This window comes from Bos grunniens, chromosome 3 (genome assembly GCF_055505025.1).
Source record: "Bos grunniens cultivar Pamir isolate PY7600 chromosome 3, Bosgru_T2T1.0, whole genome shotgun sequence".
Lineage (NCBI taxonomy): Eukaryota > Metazoa > Chordata > Mammalia > Artiodactyla > Bovidae > Bos > Bos grunniens.
Window position 1 is genome coordinate 11796525 of NC_141167.1, and position 21265 is coordinate 11817789.

A 21265-nucleotide genomic window follows, 5' to 3' on the forward strand; every position below is an offset into this window, starting at 1 on the left:
CATATAGATCAAAGCTATGGTTTTTCCTGTAGTCGTGTGGATGTGAGAGTTGGACCATAAAGAAAGCTGAGCCCTGAAGAATTGATGCTTTTGAACTGTGGTGTTGGAGAAGACTCTTGAGAGTCCCTTGGACTGCAAGGAGATCCAACCAGTCCATCCTAAAGGAAATTAGTCTTGAATATTCATTGGAAGGACTGAAACTCCAATACTTGGGCCACCTGATGCGAAGAACTGACTCATCAGAAAAGACCCAGATGCTGGGAACGATTGAAGGCAGGAGAAGGGGATGACAGAGGGTGAGGTGGTTGGATGGCATCACTGACTGAATGGACATGAGTTTGAGCAAGCTCCAGGAGTTGGTGATGGACAGGGAAGCCTGGCCTGCTGCATGCAGTCCATGGGGTCGCAGAGAGTCGGACGCGACCGAGCAACTGAACTGAACTGAGCAACTAAGATCCTACAAGAAGTTCTGGCTGCCAAAAAAGAAAATGTAGAAACTCTTCTTAATGAATGTACAAAAACAGGTTGAGCTTTTTGACATCATTTGCTCAACTCCCTAGCATAGAAGACCCTGTATGCTGGACATGGTTGGCAGTATTAGCCTTTCTCTTCAAAACCATTCATAGTAAATTCACCAGTCTTGGATTCAGTCTTGGTGTGCCTGCTTGAAAGCAGAGAAGCTACTTGGAGCAAGACATTGCACAGTTCTCTGTAGTAAAACCCTAAAGGGTTATTTGCCTAGCTGTCATAATCTTATCAGTTCCTAGTATTTTTTTTTTTTTTTCTTTAAATTGGGAAGTGGCTAAGATTAAATTTTGTCTACTTTAATTAAAATTGACTACTTTGGGTTAACTTGAATAGAACACAGGGTCCTCTTTTGTTCACTTTTATTCAATTTGCTTTTGAAACTAGAACACATTATTAGAGATGGAGAGAGGAGAGAGAGTGTGTTAACTGGTTAGAATGTAAAGAGGTAGATGTATTGGAATAGTTCTTTAATAAGTGCATTGTAAGCAGTTCCCAGTTTTGTAGGAGTCATCAGGGATTCCCTCAAGCTGACTCTTGTGAGCCCCTGTGCCCCTGCATTTAGAAGCAGGGAAAGAGGTTCCGGTTGATGTAATCTAGGATGAACTCCCAGAATGACCTGCAAGAATATATACAAAAGTATTTTGAAAGAATGAGTTCTCGTAAGTGCTGTGGTTTTGCTGTTTATCAACTAAGTAAATATAGACCAACATTGTCATTAATTTGCTAAATGGCCCGACTGAATAGTAATTTCTTCTGGTAACTCTTATCCTATTAGTTTTAACAGGTTTTTGTTGCCGCTTTGTAATGTTAATTATCTGATAACCTTTGGTACAGGTCAAGAGTTTATTGCTTGTGTATTCAGTTTACTCAGCAGACACATAGCAGTGTTAGGTAATAGACTTTGTAGCCCTGTGAGTATTAACAGACATAATGATATGCTTGTCTAGGGTAACACCAAGAAACAGTACCTGACCCAGCCTAGGTGAGCCCAGGACAGCTTGCTGGGGATAGAGACCCTCCTAAGAATGAGTTTGGCTGAGAGGGTAGGAGGCTCTCGGCTGAGGGCCTGACACCTACTGAGAGACTAGCTTAAGGAAATGCATTCCTTTCTTTCCTAGCTAAATAAGCAAGGCTTCAGCTATGTGCAAACCACAGGTTTCAGAGAGAGCTAAGGTGGGTATCCTTGATTGAATAAATGAATAAGTGAAAAAAGAAAAGGTTAATGTCAAGATTGCATCTTCAGATTATTTAATTCTTGGGTGCCTTCTTACTCTGGGCTTCCCAGGTAGGGCTAGTGGGAAAGAACCTGCCTGCCAGTGCAGGAGATATAAGAGACGTGGGTTCGATCCCTGGGTTGGGAAGATCCCCTGGAGGAGAGCATGGCAGATCACTCTAGTATTCTTGCCTGGAGAATCCCATGGACAGAGGAGCTGACAGGCTATGGTCCATAGGGTCGCAAAGATTCAGACATGACTGAGGCAACTTGGCATGCTTTACAGGATTTTGAATCAATGATAGACTAGGAGTGAGCATGTTAACTACATATTGAGTTTGCTGATGTTGGAACTTTGTTTTTCTGTTTGGTATAATGCTGCATCGCTTTGATACGTGGCCATGTTAATGTTTAGATCAGGAAATACTTAAACACTTGGATCTGAAAGGTTTTCTTGTGCTTTAAGGGATGAATGTGGGGAGTTGTTTTAACTTGAAGTGTATTTATCAGTAGTTCAGCCTACTTGAAGGTTTTTGTTTAAAGCATCTAATTCTTCTAAAGTTCTTCTCCAAGTTGAATTATGGAGTTTGCAAATTCAGCCTATATAATGCAGGCTGCCAGTGAAAGGTATCAGATTACAAGAGGAAGGTTTTAGCTTTCCCTACTGCAGCCTTACTGTAAGGAGGTGGGGTGAATGAAAATGAGTTTAGGAGACAGACAGAGACCCTCAAGCCAGTATACTTTGAGAGAGAATCCTGTGTCCACTTGAAATGAAGTTGAGAGCTAAAGGAGAGTTTCTGCTTATAGATTCCAGGCATCTGTATTTCAAGGTGCAGTCTGCGAGGTTTGGCTAGCTATTTTATCACTGCTTATTTCTTCTCATTTCAGAGTTGTATTCTGACTTGGTAATTTGGAGAAGCCAGTGGCACTTCACCTGTCTGGGGTGTGCTGCAAGTCAAATCATTGTTCAGATAAGGTAAATGCATGATGGTAAAAGGAACTAATAGTAATTTTTGTGCCTTCTAAAACCAGTCTTATGCTTTTTATCCAGAAGATTCCTTTTGAGTTTTTAATAACATGTTTATTCACTTGGACGTATTAAAAAAGATCAGCCATAAACTTGACACATATATAGTCACTGTTAATAGTTTGGGGAACAGACTCTTTTTATGCATATGTTACTCGGATATGTGTAATCAAAATTGGAGTTGTGCTTTTTTGTCTGGTTCTTGTTTTAACATTCTGTTTGCAATTTTAAATGACTCACGATATTTTACCATTGATATTCCATATAATTTATGTAACTAGTTCCTTTTTGGTAAACATTTTAGGCTTTTCTCTCAGGTTTCCGTGTCTTAGATAACTATGTGACGAACATGAATAAATTCATGTATATAGTAGATTTCCCCCCATAGTATACTTTGTTTTCTTAAATTTTAAAAAGCATTTTATATATTTATTTCTCTTTTTGTTTCTCTTTTTTAATTAATGCATGTAGGAAAATCCGGTACATAGTTATGTCAGACCCTCAGCTCCACAGGGCCTTTTTGGTTTTTAGTTGCAGCGTGTAAACTCTGAGTTGCAGCATGTGGGATCTAGTTCCCTGATCAGGGATCAAACTCCAGGCCCCTTGCATTGGGAGTGCAGAGGCTTAGCTACTGGCCTACCAGGAAAGTCCCTTCATAAAGCATTTGATGAAAAACAAGCCCTCCCACCCCCTTCCCAGTCCCTCAGATCAGATCAGATCAGATCAGTTGCTCAGTCGTGTCCGACTCTTTGTGACCCCGTGAATTGCAGCACGCCAGGCCTCCCTGTCCATCACCAACTCCCGGAGTTCATTGAGACTCACGTCCATCGAGTCAGTGATGCCATCCAGCCATCTCATCCTCTGTCGTTTCCTTCTCCTCCTGCCCCCAATCCCTCCCAGCATCAGAGTCTTTTCCAGTGAGTCAGCTCTTTGCATGAGGTGGCCAAAGTACCTAGAAGCAGTCATTTCCAGTTCTTCACCGTTTCTTTGGTATTACTTCTAAATAGCTTGTTTTGCTGCTTATGGATTTTCCAGTTTGGGGTATTATCTATTCCTACCTTGGATAGTGGTAGAATTCTCTGACTTCCTCACACATCCATATTTATTGTCACTCTGACTGTAATGTAATTTTGGTTAGAGAGCCGTATTCACTGTTAATGATATTAAGGTTATGTATAGCTTATTCACAGCTAAATCATGATGTGTGCTGTGGTTAATTTTATTTGTACAACTGGTTATTTTCTCTTTTGTTAATATTTATCTTTTTCTGGTCTGTTTTGCTTAGTTTCTGTGTTCTTATTATTAATTTCTTTCTTAAACTCTACCCAGAAGTGTAAATCTTGCTCAGTACTTTAAACATTTTGGTTATATTATCAATTTTATCTTCGAGATATTTTCTAATCTGCTTCATTCTGAGCATGTGCTTTAATTAGGGAGCTGGGATGTTGTTATCCCAACGTCATCCCAGTGATTTTTCCTCCTGGTTTTGTTATCTTTTCCCATGTCCTATCCCTTTCCTTTTTGATACAATCTTATTTTGAAGGAGCACGTCTCCATTAGCTTCCTGAGAAAGGGGTATACAGCAAGTAAGTTTTTTGGATATAGCATGTCTTGAAAATGCCTTTATAATGCCCTTATGTTGATTATTACTTTGGCTAGATGTAGATTTCTAGTTTGGAAATAATTTTCCTTCAGAATTTTGAAAATACTGCTCTATTGCCTTTCACGTTCACTGTTGGTGAGATGTCAGTTACATTTGCATATAACCTGTTTGTAAGCTCTGAAACTTCTTTTTTCTAGTATTCCCAATGTTCTGGTTTCATAATGATGTCCTTGGTGTGGCTGTTTTCATCTAATGTGCTGGCCACTCAAGGGACTGAAACTTTTTTTTTTTTTCCCTCTGCTCATTTTATTGAACAACTGAGTGTATAAAACCAATATAGAACACATTACTAGAAAAAATATTTTATTTTTCAAATACATAATGGATTCTTTACCCTCAATTACTTCTTTTATCTTTTTATTAAGACTATATATAAATATTAATAATTTCATCTTTTCTCAATGACAATGGTATATTGTGATTATCTTTTAGCAACCAAAGTCTATTTCCAGAGGTTTGAACTTGATATGAGTGTGTGTGAGAGTGAGAGTGTGTGCGTGTGTGTGTGTTGCTCAGTCGTGTCTGACTCTTCGCTATCTCATGGGCTGTAGCCCACCAGGCTCCTCTCTCCATGGGTTTCTCTGGGCAGGAATACTGGAGTGGGTTGCCATTTCCTTCTCCAGGACTGAAACTTATGTCACTCAGTTCTGGGATATTTTCCGAAATGATGTCCTTGATTTTTCTCTCCTTTATTTTCTCTACTCTTTTTCTGGAATTAATTGGGTGTTGGATCTTTTGGACTGATTCTCTAATTTTAATTTTTTTTCTACTATTTCTATCTCTGTGTTTTTGTTCTTTGAGAGATTTCCTTGGTTGTGTTTTCTAATATTTGTTGTATTTTTTTCACTTGTGTTCATATATTTTATATGTATACTTACTATTTTTTTTATATTCAGGAAGATTTTTGTTTAGTCAGTCCAGCTTCTTCATATAACTCTGAACAGCATCACTGCCTACAAAATTCCCTTCATACACTTGCAGAAACTTTTGCCTTTCTACAGCTACCAGGACAAACTGGCAATAAGTAGTTGGTTCTTTAAATTTTCTCATGTGAATCAGGGATTCTGTTTGCAATAAATTACAAACAACTTTTTTCCTCATCTGTCATGTAGGCTTTTAATTTGCTGGCATCATGGATGATAAGTTATTTTTAGGTTTTATTTTAGTGTGATAAGAATACTGAAGATGAAGTCTAACCTCTTAGCAGATTTTTAAGTGTAGAGTAATTTTAGTTTTGTTTATGGTAAGAAGAAGGACTCTTAATGTTTTGTATTAACTCTTTGATCAGTTGTCTCTACTATTCATTTATCCTTTTTTATAGTGTTTTGAAAAGTCACCTTTTTGAGAGTGTATTAATAGGGTGTATTTTTAAACTTTGTGTTTTGTTCCATTTATTTGTCTAATTTTGTACAAATACTGATTTTATTATTAGTGCTTTATTTCATCTTAAATAAACCTTTCTTCTCCAGACTCAGCAAGCAAAATATACTTGAAATTTCCATACTTCTTGTTTTTCACTATGTGGAACTATGACAGTTCTTCAAGAGACTTTAGTACTGGCAACTGGAAAACAAAAACTAGAAGGGCTTAGGTAGGGCCCTTACATAGCAAGCCAGTTGTATACTTTAAAAAATAAACCTACTAGATTTTCCCCTCTAAGATTCTTTTAGAGTCTTTCAAAGCTGCTTTTGAGTTTTTTGAATTCATTCAGTCAGTATATCCTTGAGTGCTTGTTACTGTGCCTATTCTCTATGCTGGGGATAATCAGCAGTGAGCAAGATAGACAGGATTCCTGTTCTTGGGGAGCTTACATTCTAGTTTGGGAAGGCAGATAAGATAGTTTCAGGTTTCCTAGTGTTAGGAAAGAAGGACTACAAAATAACAATGACATGTCATTATGTAGAATGCTAAGGAAGAGAGACCTTTTTGAGTTGGGTGATAAGCTGAGATCTGAAGGATGAGAAAGGAGCCAGCCATGCTGTAGACTGCAAAGTGTGTTCATGTAGCAAGAACGGCAGGTATAAAGGTGCTGAGACTGTAAATGCCTGTAAGTGTTCAGGAACAGAAATAAGGCCTTTGTAGCTCCAGTATAGTGACTGAATGGGGAGAGAGTGGTTTGAGATGATGTTGAAGAAGTAGGCATAGGGGCCAGATCATTTAGAATCTTGAAATTACGGAAAACTGGAGCTTTCACATATAAATCTGATGAATTCGATTTTGTTCCTTTAAAAATATACAAGATGTTCTAGAAAATAATTAGACCTATTTCTTTATGTAGTTAATAAGCTATTCATTATGAGTTGCACTGGTCACATGTATCTGAACTGAGTTCTTTATTTTTTAAATATTTACTTGGCTTTGCTAGGTCTTAGTTGCAACATGCAGGATCTTTAGTTGTGGCATCTTTAGTTGCAGCATGTGGGATCTAGTTCTCCTGACAAGGAATTGAACCTGATCCCCCTGTATTGGGAGAGTCACCCTGAAGTCTTAGCCTCTGGACCACCAGGGAAGTCCCCTGAACTGAGTTCTGGTTGAGTGTTTGGGTCTATCTGGGCTTGGAATAGTTAGGCGGTCTCTAAATTAAGATAACTTTGAATAGTGCCTTAATTCATTTTAGATGAAAGCAGCAGGTTGGGTTCTTGATTTCTTTTGTAGACTGAGGTGACTGGTAAGATCCAGAATGATAGTAGATCTTGAAGTTATTTTTCATTTTTTGTATGTAGAGTTGTGTGTGTGTGTTTAAGACACCCCTCTCTTTTTTTCTCCCCTAAACTTCTCTGGTAAAGTGCAGAAACAAATACATCAGGTTTTCCCTCAACAGGAAAGTGAGGGATGATTGAAGTGAATGAATGAAGTGAATGAAGACTAGAAACTACAAAAATAAATGATGAATTTAAAAGTGACTAATACTGAATAAGGTTCAAAACTTGAGCATTTGAAAAGACATAATCATTGTCCTTTAGGACAGTGCCATCTAAGAGAAGTCCAGTGTGAGCCATAAGTAATATCAAATTTCCCAGCAGCCACAGTAAGGTAATAAATACAAAGAAGCAGATGAAAATGATATATTTTATATAATTTAATATATCCAACACATTCTCATTTCAACATGTAATTAATATAAAAATAATGAGACATTTTGCATTCTGAGTTTTGTACTAAGTCTTTGAAATCCTGTATTTTATACCTATACCTCATCCCAGTTCAGGCCAGCCACATTTCAGGTGCTTGATAGCTACATATGTATGGGACTTTTTAATTCTTAGGGCTCGTACTTTTGCAGGAAGGGATAAATTATTGAGATATCCTGCAATGTTCATAATTCAAAGCAGTAGTAGTTGTAACATATAAGGGAATAAATTTAAACATGTATTTTCCCCTCTCTAAATCTCTGTGTGATGAACTTGTTTGGGGAAGATATTTGATCCTGTAAAGATATGTCTATAAAAGATATCAAACAGCTTATCTCCTAAGAGAGTTGTAAACAGACTTAAATAATGTAGAACAAGCTTTATGTAGAACTCTAAGTAGCAGCTGTCTATGTACTGATGGTGGGATGATGACTTGATGAAGAGAGACCAGAGACCCAATCCTTGGAATCTGTAAAGTGTGTACATAAATCAGTGGTTTAGAATTCCTTTCTCAGTTTCCTGAAAGTACCTTGATAGATCATTGTTGTTCAATTGCTAAGTCTTGTCCGACTCTCTGCGACCCTCTGGACTGCATGCCAGGCTTCTCTGTCCTTCACTGTTTCCCTGAATTTGCTCAAACTCAAGTTCATTGAGTTGGTGATGCCATCCAACCATCTCATCCTCTCTTGTCCCTTTCTCCCTCAATCTTTCCCAGCATCAGGGTCTTTTCCAGTGAGTGAGCTCTTCACATCAGGTGGCCAAAGTATTGGAGCTTCAGCTTCAGTCCTTCCAATGAATATTCAGGCTTGATTTCCTTTTGCATTGACTGGTTGGATCTCCTTGCAGTCCAAGGGACTCTCAAGAATCTTCTCCAACACCACAGTTCAAAAGCATCAATTCTTCAAAGCTCAGCCTTCTTTATGGTCCAACTTTCACATCAGTACATGACTCCTGGAAAAACCATAGCTTTGACCATATGGACCTTTGTCAGCAAAGTGGTGTCTCTGCATTTTAACATGCTGTTTAGGTTTGTCATAGCTTTCCTTCCAAGGAGCAAGTGTCTTTTAATTTCATGACTGCAGTCACCATCTGCAGTGATTTTGGAGCCCAAGAAAGTAAAATCTGTCACTGTTTCCATATCTATTTGCCATGAAGTGATGGGGGCTGGATCCCATGATCTTAGTTTTTTGAATGTTAAATTTTAAGACAGGTTTTTCACTCTCCTCAAGAGGCTCTTTAGTTCCTCTTCACTTTCTGCCATTAGAGTGGTGTCATCTGCATATCTGAGGTTATTGATACTTCTCTTGGCAGTCTTGATTCCAGCTTGTGATTCATCCAGCCCAGCATTTCACATGATGTACTCTGCATAGACGTTAAATAAGCAGAGTGACAGTATACAGCCTTGATATACTCCTTTCCAGTTTGGAACCAGTGCATTGTTCCATCTCTGGTTATAACTGTTGCTTCTTGACCTACATACAGGTTTCACAGGAGGCAGGTAAGGTGGTCTGGTATTCCCTTCTCTTAAATATTGCACAGTTTGTTGTGATCCACACAGTCAAAGGCTTTAGCGTAGTCGGTGAAGTAGAAGTAGATGTTTTTTCTGGAATTCCCTTGTTTTTTCTGTGATCCAGTGGATGTTGGCAATTTGACCTCTGGTTCCTCTGCCTTTTCTAAATCCAGCTTGTACATGCGGAAGTTCACGGCTCACGTACTGTTGAAGCCTAGCTTGAATAATTTTGAGCATTACCTTGCTAGTATGTGAACTGAGCACAGTTGTACAGTAGTTTGAACGTTTTTTGGCATTTCTCTTCTTTGGGATTGGAATGATGGACTTTTTTAAAAGCTCTGATTGCAATGTGTACCACTGATTCAGTTCAAGATGGGTTTTTTTTTTTGATTGGAGGAAGCCCAAGATCTTAATAATTTCATTAAAAAATGGTTGTATTATAATTGGCTGTTTAACTTAGTTTTTAAGAAGGTTTATCATAATGAGAACTGGAAGGAGGCCATAGGTAATTAGTTAACATAGCCTGTAGTATATTAAGGTAGAAAAGCTGAGAGTTCCTCTAAAAAATAGGACTGTTGTGTTCCCCAGTGATAACACATTTAAAATAGGAACAAAAATTGCCATCACCCTCCCCTTGGGATATAGGAGAGGAGCCTCTGGGGTCAATCAAAGATAATATTTAAGTTGCTGACTGTGCATTTCATTCTGTTTGTCTAATGATGAAGGGTTAGTTGCATAGATGGTCCTGAGCCTAGTAGATACCCATTGAACAAATTTTAGGAGAAGATACCACAAGTCATGTACACTGGGGACGTTGAGGTAAGTTCCAAATGAATGGCCCCTCAGTTTGCTATTGATTTTCCCTGCTACCATTCATCAGCAAAGGGATTTATTCTTCAAAGGTCAGGACCTTAAACTTTGACGTTTTCTTGCTTCTCTGCACCTCTTCAGTACAACATGTGCCAGTTTAGCCAGTATAAAACACTTTATTGTTTTGCATAGGAAGATATCTGATTGCTTACTAATATATTAGCAGGAAAGTAGAATCAGTGGTGAAATATATTTTCTCCTAGAGACGTTTCTAAGTATCTCCCTGTCACCACTCTAGGGTTGCAGCTGAACATAGCTTAAGGTGTGAAGTCACTTGCTGAATGCCAGGCAATTTATACTTTTTATATACTTTTTAATTTCTGTGGCAGTCTTATGAGGTGTAGGCCATGTTTGGAAGATGAAGAGAGTAAGTATCTTGTCCAGCTAAGGAGCACACAGATTTGAACCCAGTTAATTTTTTTGATGCCAAAGCCACTACTCACTGCAGAACCTCGTCCAGTATTATAAAGTGACTCTCTTGGGTTCTGTTCATTTGGGACATGATATTTAGATTGATAATCTATTTCAGCATGGTCCCTCACTTACACCACCTGTATATCCCTATCTTGGAATAACATGTTATGGAAAACACTGAATGAAACCTGGATTCTAGTCCTAGCTGTTTGCTTACTGTGTATTGAGATAATGGATTCTTTTTCCACTGAGCAGGTATTTCCCAATTACCTCTCTGCTTTGATCCTCTTATGATTGTGAGATGTGGATTCCATTGCCTTTGTCTTTTATTTTTTAATGAACTTTTTGTTTGAGAATAGTTTAAGATTAACAGGAAATTGTAAGGATTGTACAGAATTCATGTATTGGTTTGCTAGGGCTGCCATACAAAATAGCACAGACTGAGTGGGCTTAAACAACAGCAATATACCGTCCCACAGATCTGGAGGCTAGGAGTCAGAAATCAAGAGCTTGGCAGGATTTGTTCCTTCTGAGACCTTGGGAGGGAAGGATCTCTTCCAGGTCTCTCTCTTCAACTGGTAGATGGCCATCTCCCTGTATCTCTTCATAGCATTTTCTCTCTGCATATCTCTGTGTCCAGATTTCTCCTATTTATAAGAACACCAGTCATACCTCTGTAAAGACCCTATCTTCAAATGAGGTCCATTCTAGGGTACTTGGTGTTAGGACTAAAACATACATATTTTAGTGTTAGGGAAACAGTAACAGTCCCTATATTCCCTATACCCAGTTTCTTCCGTTATTAACATTTTACATTATGTCACAATTAATGAACCAGTATTGATACCCTATTATTAATTAAACTGTAAGCCCTGTTTGTAACACATAAGAAAACTTCAAGGACGGGTATTTTTTTGAAAATGATGCTCACACTAATCTTAACAAAGTAACTATAAAATACAGAGATTGTGAAACCTGTCTTAGTGAGAAAGCAAAACAATCTTAAAAATTGTGATAACGCTTATGTTTTCACCTTTCCAGTAATGAGCACTTGGTGCAGTGTCCTCTTTATGCTTGTGAAGCCCAGTCTACAACCTGAAACTTCAGAAGTGAAGTTGTATGTTCAGTATTTGCCACCTTTAACAAATGAATAAACTGAAATCTATACAGATTGTTACTTTCTTAAAGTCCCCCAGAATGCCTCTTTTATTCCAGGTCACTTCCTTTTGTGTCTTTTCTTAGATAAACCATATATTTAAAACAGAGTACAGGCAAATAAAGTTGAATTTACCCCCTACATACTTGTTATTCCTTCTAGGAGGCATACTTATAATAGAAGAAATTGATGTATAAAATTGTTTGCATACATTTTCTTTTATTAGTTTTTTTTTTTCAAATTGGTGGTTAAGACCTATGTTTATTACTTGTGTGTAGTTTTCAGAATTTTCCAGCATTGATTGATTATGTTACCTTCTGTGAATATTATATAATATCCCAGCGATCTTAAGATCTTCATATGTTTTTGTTTCTCATTGGGGGAGAAACAGCAGTTTGATTGAATGAATAAAGGGGATTCCCTGTAAAGGTGTGTCATTCTGATCTTGAATTTTTCAGTGTTTTCTCTGGTGTTAAAGACATTTATGAAACTCGTTCTTGTGTGGAAATCAGGCCTGAAATAATTAATAGCATGCTGTATTCTGTGCGATATGGAAAATACCTGCCTCATTGTGTTTTTCTTACCTTTCTAAGTTACTGAGAAGTAGTGTGGTCCTGTTTCTTTAAAAAGTGAAAGATGGAATGGGTGGAGTTTGCCAGGTCTTTGAGACTGAGAAACTTAATTCAGTCTCTAAAGAGCTGGAAGGAAATGTGACCTCTTGCTGGCTGTGTGATGGAAAGAAGCTAGTGGCAGTATCCCTCAGCCTGACAGGAACCTGTTGCAGAGTCCTGACTCACTCTGGAAACTCCTTTTCCCAAGTGAGATTGCGGTGCTGCTTGGATTTCGTGTATGTTGGATTGCCCCCTTGAAAGTGATAGTTGAAGTACAGTCAGAAGGTAAGTAGCCAAGTCCCTGGTCAGCTATTTTCAGACACATGGACTAGTTTTTCTAAAATGGTAGAATATGTTACGAATCATAAATGATTTCTTCTATAGTAAATTTCAGAGGTGATGGAATGGAAGTGGAGGGATCATTCTTTTTTTTTTTTAAGCAAAAAGTTCAACCCTGACCGCTTAATTCCTTTCTTAGGATGACTAAAGTCAGGATGAGGAATGTTCTGCTCACTTTGTGCAAACATTTGAGTTGTTTTGGTCAGTAGTAGAGCTGTTCCAAATCCTCATTTTATTGGTGAAGCGTGAGTTTAGTCTTGGTAAATTTCTCCATTTAATGTGCCTGAACACTTGCCCATTATTTATTTATTTTAGCTTTTCATTGCTCACCAGTGGCAATCAAGATCAATTCTGCCCTGATCAGGGATCTTGGTATTTTTGGGGTGAAAGAGAGGGAAGAATGCAGTTTGCAGCAGCCAAATAGGCTAGAGCAACATGTAAATAGGTATTTATTAGTTGATGACTGATGCTTGGGCTCAAAAGGAGCGAAGTCAAGAAAACTTGTCTCTTAGGTAGGATGGGCTCTGTACTGGTCAGACAGGAGCCCGCAGTCCCACCCACCCACAGAACACAGGTTTCTGGTGGCTTTTGGAAAGAACTCTGTCAAAACAGGTCTTTTTGGCATTTGGCAGCCCAAAGCATCCAATGTAAGTAGCTTTACTGTTAGAAAGGGATTACTTCTTTTTCTCAAGTTGGAAGAGATGGTCCTCATCATTTTTTTTCTGTTTTGCTGTGCAGTTTATTATGAATTTTCTAAGCGATTAAATAATGCAGCGCTCCTGTTTGCTGTCCAAAGAAATTAGGGCTGGAAAGGGAGGGATAGAGATTGACTTTTGGAGGACCTGGAATTGAACCTTTGTGAATAAGTGCTGGCTAATCCACCTGGCTAGAACTTCCCACATTGGCAGTATTCTTGATAAATTATCCATTGTATCTTTATGTCAGGCTTTCCATTCCTTAATTGATAACACTTTTAAACTACTTCAGAGTGTACCCTCAGGGAATCTTTCTTAATGCTTCTAAAGCATTAAGGAAATTTTTCTAATTTTCACTTTGAAAAATTATCTGTGTGTCCCTGGATACCTGACACGAATTACTTTTTTTTTTTTAAGTAGTGAAAACACACAACAGAGTTGGGCCTTTTGCTGCAGTTACTTGTCGTAAGAACAAAAGGCCAGATACTGTTTCTCTGAGGGTATGTGCTTTACTGGCTGTCCCTTAACCCTCTAGTTTGTGAACACAAAGGGGTCCCTGTGCTGAATTGTTTCTGTGAAGTTTTCCAGAGCTGGTTTCTCCTTTGAATTCTTTCCAGCCTGACAACAGCCATTAGAACAGTTGAGAATTTGTTTTGTAAACAGGTTCATTGTTAGCATAAGTAAACTAAAATATATGCTCTTATTAACAAAGGCTTATTTTCAGGGAAGTTGATAGTAAGGCTAGGATAAAAGCACATTGGTAAAAAAATTACTGTGTAAAAATAATTTCTCCAAATGCCACATAGTTGAAGTGAGCTGACAGTTTTTATGTGAATTTTGGACTCTGCAGAATTAGAAGCTTTAGCTTTTTTGCCTTGCTAACCCCAAAATGTAGTTTATTAATGTATATTTTCTTCCCCTCATCATAATTGCTCACTTGTTATGAAGTAGTCACACTTCTTAAAACAAGTTGATGAAACAACCCACAGTGGTATTTTGGACTACTTATGTCCCGTAATTAGGAGACAGTTTAAGGTTGCACTTTGGAATTTACTTTAAATGTGTTTGAACTGAAATCACAGTCATTGTTATTTGCTGATACAAATGATCCCCTTTTTAGACTGATTTTCAGAGCGCACACGGAGCAGCATAAAGATATGAACCTTTTGGGTCCTCTCGTTGCATGCCTGGGTTTTTTTTTCCTCCTGCTATGCAGGCTTGCAGATTCTCTGTTCCATGACCAGAGATTGAACCCGGGCCTGCACAGTGAAAGTGGCAAATCCTAATGCTAGACCACCAGGGAACTGCCACACGTCTGGATTTCTTATGGAAGGATTCTCTCTCTCTCTCTCTCTCTTTAAACGGAAAAGGTATGGGGAAATATGGGCTTCCCAGGTGGCTTATTGGTACACAATCCTCTTGGCAATGCAGGATATGAGGTTTCGATTCTTGGGTTTGGGAAGACTACTTGGAGGCGAAAACGTCAACCCACTCTAGTATTCTTGCTGGAATAATCCCATGGACAGGGGAGCCTGGCGGACTATAGTCCATGGGGTCACAGAGAGTCTAATGCTGAGTGAGTGAGCTCATATACTTGGGGAAATAGCTGCAGAGACTGGCTATATTCACTTAGACTAATTACGATTTTGATCATGTATTGAGCCCATCTGCAAAGAGTTGATAATTTTTTTAGAGCTGGATGATGGATGCATTTGGGTTCCTTACACTATTTTTTTCTACTTTTGTGTATGTTTGACTCAATACCTCCATAATAAGAATATTAAAGAAAAAAAATAGAGCCCAGTTGGCTTTTAGGCTGGCCTTTCTTAGCCTTCTGTTAAGTAATAAAAGAGGAAAAAAATTCCATTGCAATAACGTTTTCCTCAGAATGGACTTTGAATTGTTAAAGTGCGGTTTTATTTATTTAGAGTTACGTGGAAATTATTTGTCTAGATTTTTTAAATATCTCCGAAGAAAGTAGGTAGATGTTTGATTTCACATTAAGAGAATCAACACCATTAACTCTATGAATGTTATTAACAACTTTTTAAAAAAGACTGGTAGGGGGAAGTCACCTGTAAATTCACTAGCTAAAAAAATTTATATGTAAAATAAGAAGCACGTGCTCCCATCCTGTCTGCCTCATTTCATGTCTTTCCCTTTTCCTGCCCCCTTCCTCTTCATGTCTTCCTTTCTGTTCCACAGAGGTAACCACTGTTAATAGTTCGCTACATGTGCTTATGTGGATGTGTTTTATATGTATATCTGTACTTATACATTGGGGCTTCCCTTGTGGCTCAGCTGATGAAGCCACCTGCAATGCGGAGACCTGGGTTCCATCCCTGGGTTTCGAAGATCCCCTGGAGAAGGGAATGGCTACCCACTCCAGTATTCTGGCCTGGAGAATTCCATGTGGGTCACAGAGTCAGACACGACTGAGCGACTTTCACTCACCTACATGTTAACACATTTTAAAAACATGTTCTACCAAATTACATAGAGTATAATGTAAAAAAGTTAAAGAATTTTAGTACTGAACTCCAGAATAACTTTGATTTTGTAATATAGGCAAGGGCAAACCGTGTATCATTAAATTGTTTCAGCAGTAAAACTGCCCTTCTCCTCAAAGGATCCTTCTCTCCTTTTAGAAAGGTGCTCAATGCATATGTGGATATTTGCCTTTATAAATTTTAAGACCTCAGAATTGAAATTAGTATTATATTTGTGGGTTTATGTAATAATTCAAGAGAGCTGTTTAATAGAGTAAATGTCAGGAAGGGGTCTCTGAACTTAGATTTCTTCAGGGATATTGGGAGTGGGGTGTGAAGTCTTGGGAAAGTGTTACCCTAAACCCATAGCTGCTCTTGATTCTCTTTCCCTCTTTTACTCAGGAGAGGATAATCTCTAGAGGAGAGCATAAAATAGTAACACATTTGATATGTCACCTGAGCTCTGCTTTCCTGCACCTCTCCAGAGGCACACAGAGCACACAGTCAGGCCCAGTCCTTTGCCTACAACCGTTTATGAGCTGTGAGTTTCTTTCTTGGCTGATTTTTAGATCTGTCTTTTTTTAATTTTAGTCAGTTTGTTCAAGAATTTTCTACATCCTGCCTTTAGTGACTGTTGAGAGCAGGGCTGTCTTGACTGGACTTGCTGGCAGTGGAGTTTCCCTCTGAGCTGGCACTGCTAATTGAAATGTGAATGTCTGCTAGAGACTGAGATCAGTTTGACCTCCTCTGTCTTTGAGGAATATAGAGAAGGGATCCGAATAAGCTCAGCTTCTAGTTTAGCAGTGGTTATTAGGACTGTGGTACATACTTAGTTTTATTCTTAGATTGGAATGTTAATATTTGGTGAACTGATCTTTTATTATTACTGCTTGTGTGATAAAGAGAGTGGAGAAGGAAGAGGAAGTGTGAAACAAGCCTGTTTGTTAGCACATACTGAGCGTCCACTCCGTGGCCAAGTGCTGTGCATGAAAGGGAGAACAAATCAGACATGATCTCTGACCAGTTAATTTTGTAGCCTCTTTGGTTTGCTGTCCTGAATTGTTAAACTTAATTGGTTAGCAGCAGTACCAAATGTAGAGCCATCTATCTGGAAAAGTACTGTCCTCTAGCGAGAGCAGAGATAGCAGTTCCTGGGGCAAGGGACAGGGAGTGGAGGCACATATGGGGTCAGTCCATTCTATTAAGTTATGTTAGAGATCCATAAATAGAATAAAGACTAATTTTAAGGCCTATTGTAAAAGCAGGTGTTAGGTGGTAACTGTTGAAAATCAGTGTAATACAGTAGCATAAAGGACCAAAACCACTCGCTCATCTCAGTAAATACAGTACAAAAATGAAAAAAAAAAAAAATCCAACAGTTTTTCATAATAAAAGTATTTAACCAACTAGGAATAAAAGGAACTTCCTCAATCCAATAATAGAGATCTGTGAGAAAAACCTACAGGTATCATTGTACTTAAAGGTGAAAAGAAGACAGTGTTTTTGCCCTAAGGTCAGGAACAAGAGAAGAATGTCCACTTCATTTCTGTTCAGCTTTGTACCAGAGGTTCTAACCAGGGCAGTTAGGCATTAAAATGAAATAAAAGTCATCTAACTCCGCAGGGGAAGAAGTAAAACTATCTCTTTTTAAAATGAAATAAAAGTCATCTAACTCAGCAGGGGAAGAAGTAAAACTCTTTTGCAGATGATATGATCTTACATAGAAAATCTTGAAGGAATCCATTGAAAACTGGTGGAACTAATATATGAATTCAGTAATGTTAAAGGGTACAAGATGAGTATACAAAAATGAATTGTATTTCTATACACTAATGACTGCTTCCCTAGTGGCTCAGATGATAACGCATCCACCTGCAATGAGAGATCTTGGTTCGATCACTGGGTTGGGAAGATTCCCTGGATGAGAGCATGGCAACCCACTCCAGAATTCTTGCCTGGAGAATCCTCATGGTTAGAGGAGCCTGGCGGGCTACAGTCCATGAGGTCATAAAGAGCTTGACATGACTGAGTGACTAGGCAAACACAGCGATGAACAATCAGAATGAAACAGAAAAACAGTTCATTTCCAGTAGCATCAAAAAGAGTAAAATTCTTAGGGATGAATTTAACAAAATGAGCACAAAATTTGTACTCTGAAAAAACCTACAAACCCTGTAGAAAGACATCCCGTGTTCACAAGTTGGAAGGCTTAATGTTGTGAAGAAGACAGTTCTCTCCAAAATGATCTACAGATTCAAAACAATCTTTGACAAAATCTCAGCTGTTTGTTTTTTTTCTTTTTGCAGAAATTGATGTGCTGATGCTAAAATTTATCTGGAAATGTAAGGGACTCAGAATAGCCAAAATTCTCTGAGCAGGAGAGGTTGGAAAAACTGTGCTTTTCTGATTTCAGAATATCTACAAAGCTACATTAATCCAGACTGGCATAAGGATAGACATACGGGTCAATGGAATAAAATTGAAGGTACAGAAATAAACCCTCACATTTATGGTGAAATGATTTTTGACAAAGATGGCCAGTACATTTCAGGAGGATAAGACTAGTCTCTTCAACAAACAGTACTAAGACATCTGGATATCCATATGCAAAATAATGAAATGAGATCCTTACCTCACACTGTAACATAAAATTTAAATCAGAGTGGATTATGGACTTAAATGGAAGAGCTAATACTATAAAATTCTTTGAAGAAAACCTAGGAGTAAATCTTTGTGACCTTGGGCAAACCATTCTTAAATGTGATACCAAAAGCACAAGGAACAAAGGGACAAATAAGATAAATTGGACTTAGAACCAAACAAAAGCTCTTTTCTTTAAAGGTCTGTGTCAAGAAAATGGAAGGACAACCTACAAATTGGGAGAATCTTCTTGCAAAGTATATGTCTAATATACCTGTTTCCATAATTTGGGATTCACAGATGACGCTAAAGGTCAAGAACTCTCCTGCCAGTGCAGGAGACGTAAAAGATGTGGGTTTGATCCCTGGGTTGGGAAGATCCCCTGGAGGAGGGCATGGCAACCCACTCCAGTATTCTTGCCTGGAGAATCCTGTGGACAGAGGAGCTTGGCAGGCTACAGTCCGTAGGGTCACACAGAGTTGCATGCATCCGTAATTTATGAAGTCTTATAGCTCAATAATAAAAAGACAGTAAGTGTTGGAGATGGAGAGAGATTGGAACCCCCATACACTGCTGATGGGGAAGTGAAATGGTGTAGCTGCTTTGGAATGTTTCTTATTATTAGTCTCTTGTTACATGAAGCTCTTTGTTCTCTACAGCTGGCTGTGGCTTTCCTAGTTTGGACTTTCTAAAGTCATCCACAGCAGAAACATTTCTGCTATCTTGGGCAGACATGTTTCAGGCAGAGCCTGTTTCTATTTTTTGCATGTGAGTTAGCAGATAGGGGTAGGTGAAGAGAACTGTTGGCTGCTTTAGTTAAGCATTTCAGTTTTGCTGGTTTATGAACCAAATATTTTAAGAGATAATTATGCTTCAGAAACAGAGTTTTGTTTTGTTATTTTTAAGCTGATCAGGTTCACAAGAAGCTGATTGATGGAGTACAACATGGGGGTAGCCTGTGTGGTAATGGTGAATCACTAGCACAATGTAAGTGAGATAATGCTGAAGGTTCATAGCTCCTTGTTTGGCACAGGTGTTATTGATAAAGTGCCAGGGAATCAATTTCTGATGGATATGTATTAGGAAGGCCAGTATTTGCCTAGGGTGTTTTCTGGTAGGCAGGTCCATCCAGAGACCAAACTTCAAGTTAGAAGGATCTTTGATTAACATACTCCAAATAGAGCAAGAGAAGCTGCTGCTACTGCAGCTGCTAAGTCACTTCAGTCGTGTCTGACTCTGTGCGACCCCATAGATGGCAGCCCATGAGGCTCCCCAGACAGTCCTAAATATTAAGTCCATCAAATCAGGGTAGCTGAATTGTCCTGCTTGAGTAAGTGATGAGTCCCGATTGTTCAGGATAATTCCAGTATAAAATACTTCCCCCTATTGTCAACACAAGTATCCTGGAAACCTTATATTGCCAAATACAAATAAATGTCACACCCCTGCCCCCAACCTGGCGGCTTCCTGGGTGGCTTAGTGGTAAAGGATCTGCTTGCCAATGCAAGAGATGAGGGTTGGATCAAGAAAATCCCCCTGAAGAAGGAAATGGCAGTCCACTCCAGTATTATTGCCTGGATAATCCCCTGGACAGAGGGCCTGGTGGGCTACAGGTCTAAAGAGTTGGACATGACTGGGCAATTGAGCACTCACATATGCACCCCCAACCTCCAGAGCAGGACAGAAATCTCTGTTGGTCTGTATGCTAACTTCTAGGTTTGAACTCTATAGTCCCCCGACTTTTAGGTAGATATTTTTTCTTTAAATTATTACTATGGGGACTTCCCTGGTGGTCCAGTGGTTAGGACTACACAGTGTCTCTGCTGAGGGCCCAGGTTCAATCCCTGTTGGGGAACTAAGATCCCATGAGCTGCATGGCTTGGCCTAAACATATGTATGTGGTATGGGTCATTAAAGCATAGCCTTTTCTTTCTCTGAACTACAAGAAGATGTAGATTCCCGTGTTTCAGTTTCCCATCCATATTCATTCATTACTAAAAACTTGTTTTTTTATAAACTCATGTCATAGTGTGTATCTTATGGAGTTTTACATCTTAAAATTAGGGACTTACCTTAAAGGGATTCTAGGTCTTATGCCAAGATTTTTGGATTTGTATTTGGAAGGCTGTTTCTTGGAAGGATTTCCATAGATGATTGTTTTTATCCATTGTTTTGACTGTTAGTTTACTTTTAGAGAGTGGTGCTTATTGATCCTGTCCTGAAATTCTCTAGGCTTAGATCTTGTTTGTGTCCTGTGACCTAAATTAAGCAGATTAAAGTAAATGTTCTTTTGTAACACTCCTTTCTTGAGTTAGTTGTGAGTCCTTGGAGTGAGAATTAGTGATGTAAGTTTCACGATACTAATATATTCTCATAACCTAAAACGAGAGACAACTGTGTGTGCTTAATTGCTGCAGGGAAAGCAGGTGGTGGTGCTAGAAGAGGTTGGTGTTCATCAGAATACCAGTACTTTGTTTGATTTTAGATTGGTTGTAATGTGGATACTGAAGTGAGAGATGAGATAAGAAATGCTGTGAATATGCTCTTTAAGGTACACAAGATTCTCGATTAAGTGGAATTTCCTGTGAGGTAGTAAGTTTGATATTAATGGAAATGAGAGAAGGGAAAAAAGTGGTTTGCCCAGCAAAGGCCTGTACAGACATTAAGTACGGCAGTGGAGTGGTTGAAAACAGATACAGATATTCAGAGAGCAAACTGTTAACCATGTACGTTAGTTCCCTGGCCCAACACAATTCCTACATCCTTTCATGGGTTCAGTTCAGTTCAGTTGCTCAGTCGTGTCCGACTCTCTGCGACCCCATGAATTGCAGCATACCAGGTCTCCCTGTCCATCACCAACTCCCCGGAGTTCACTCAAACTCACGTCCATCAAGTAGGTGATGCCATCCAGCCATCTCATCCTTTGTTGTCCCCTTCTCCTCCTGCCCCCAATCCCTCCCAGCATCAGAGTCTTTTCCA

General features: G+C 38.8%; 1 protein-coding gene across 13 annotated transcripts in view; it reads left to right on the forward strand.

Moving 5' to 3' along the window:
- THRAP3 (thyroid hormone receptor associated protein 3) overlaps positions 1-21265 on the forward strand; it is a 72207-nt gene that overhangs the window by 24517 nt on the left and 26425 nt on the right. For 8 of the 13 annotated variants that reach the window (XM_086379614.1, XM_086379648.1, XM_086379606.1 and 5 more), the window contains exon 2: positions 2630-2717. The exons of the other annotated variants lie outside the window; for them this stretch is intronic. The gene's annotated coding sequence lies outside the window, so the exon portion shown is untranslated. The remainder of the gene's footprint in view (positions 1-2629; positions 2718-21265) is intronic. 13 annotated transcript variants of the gene reach the window in all.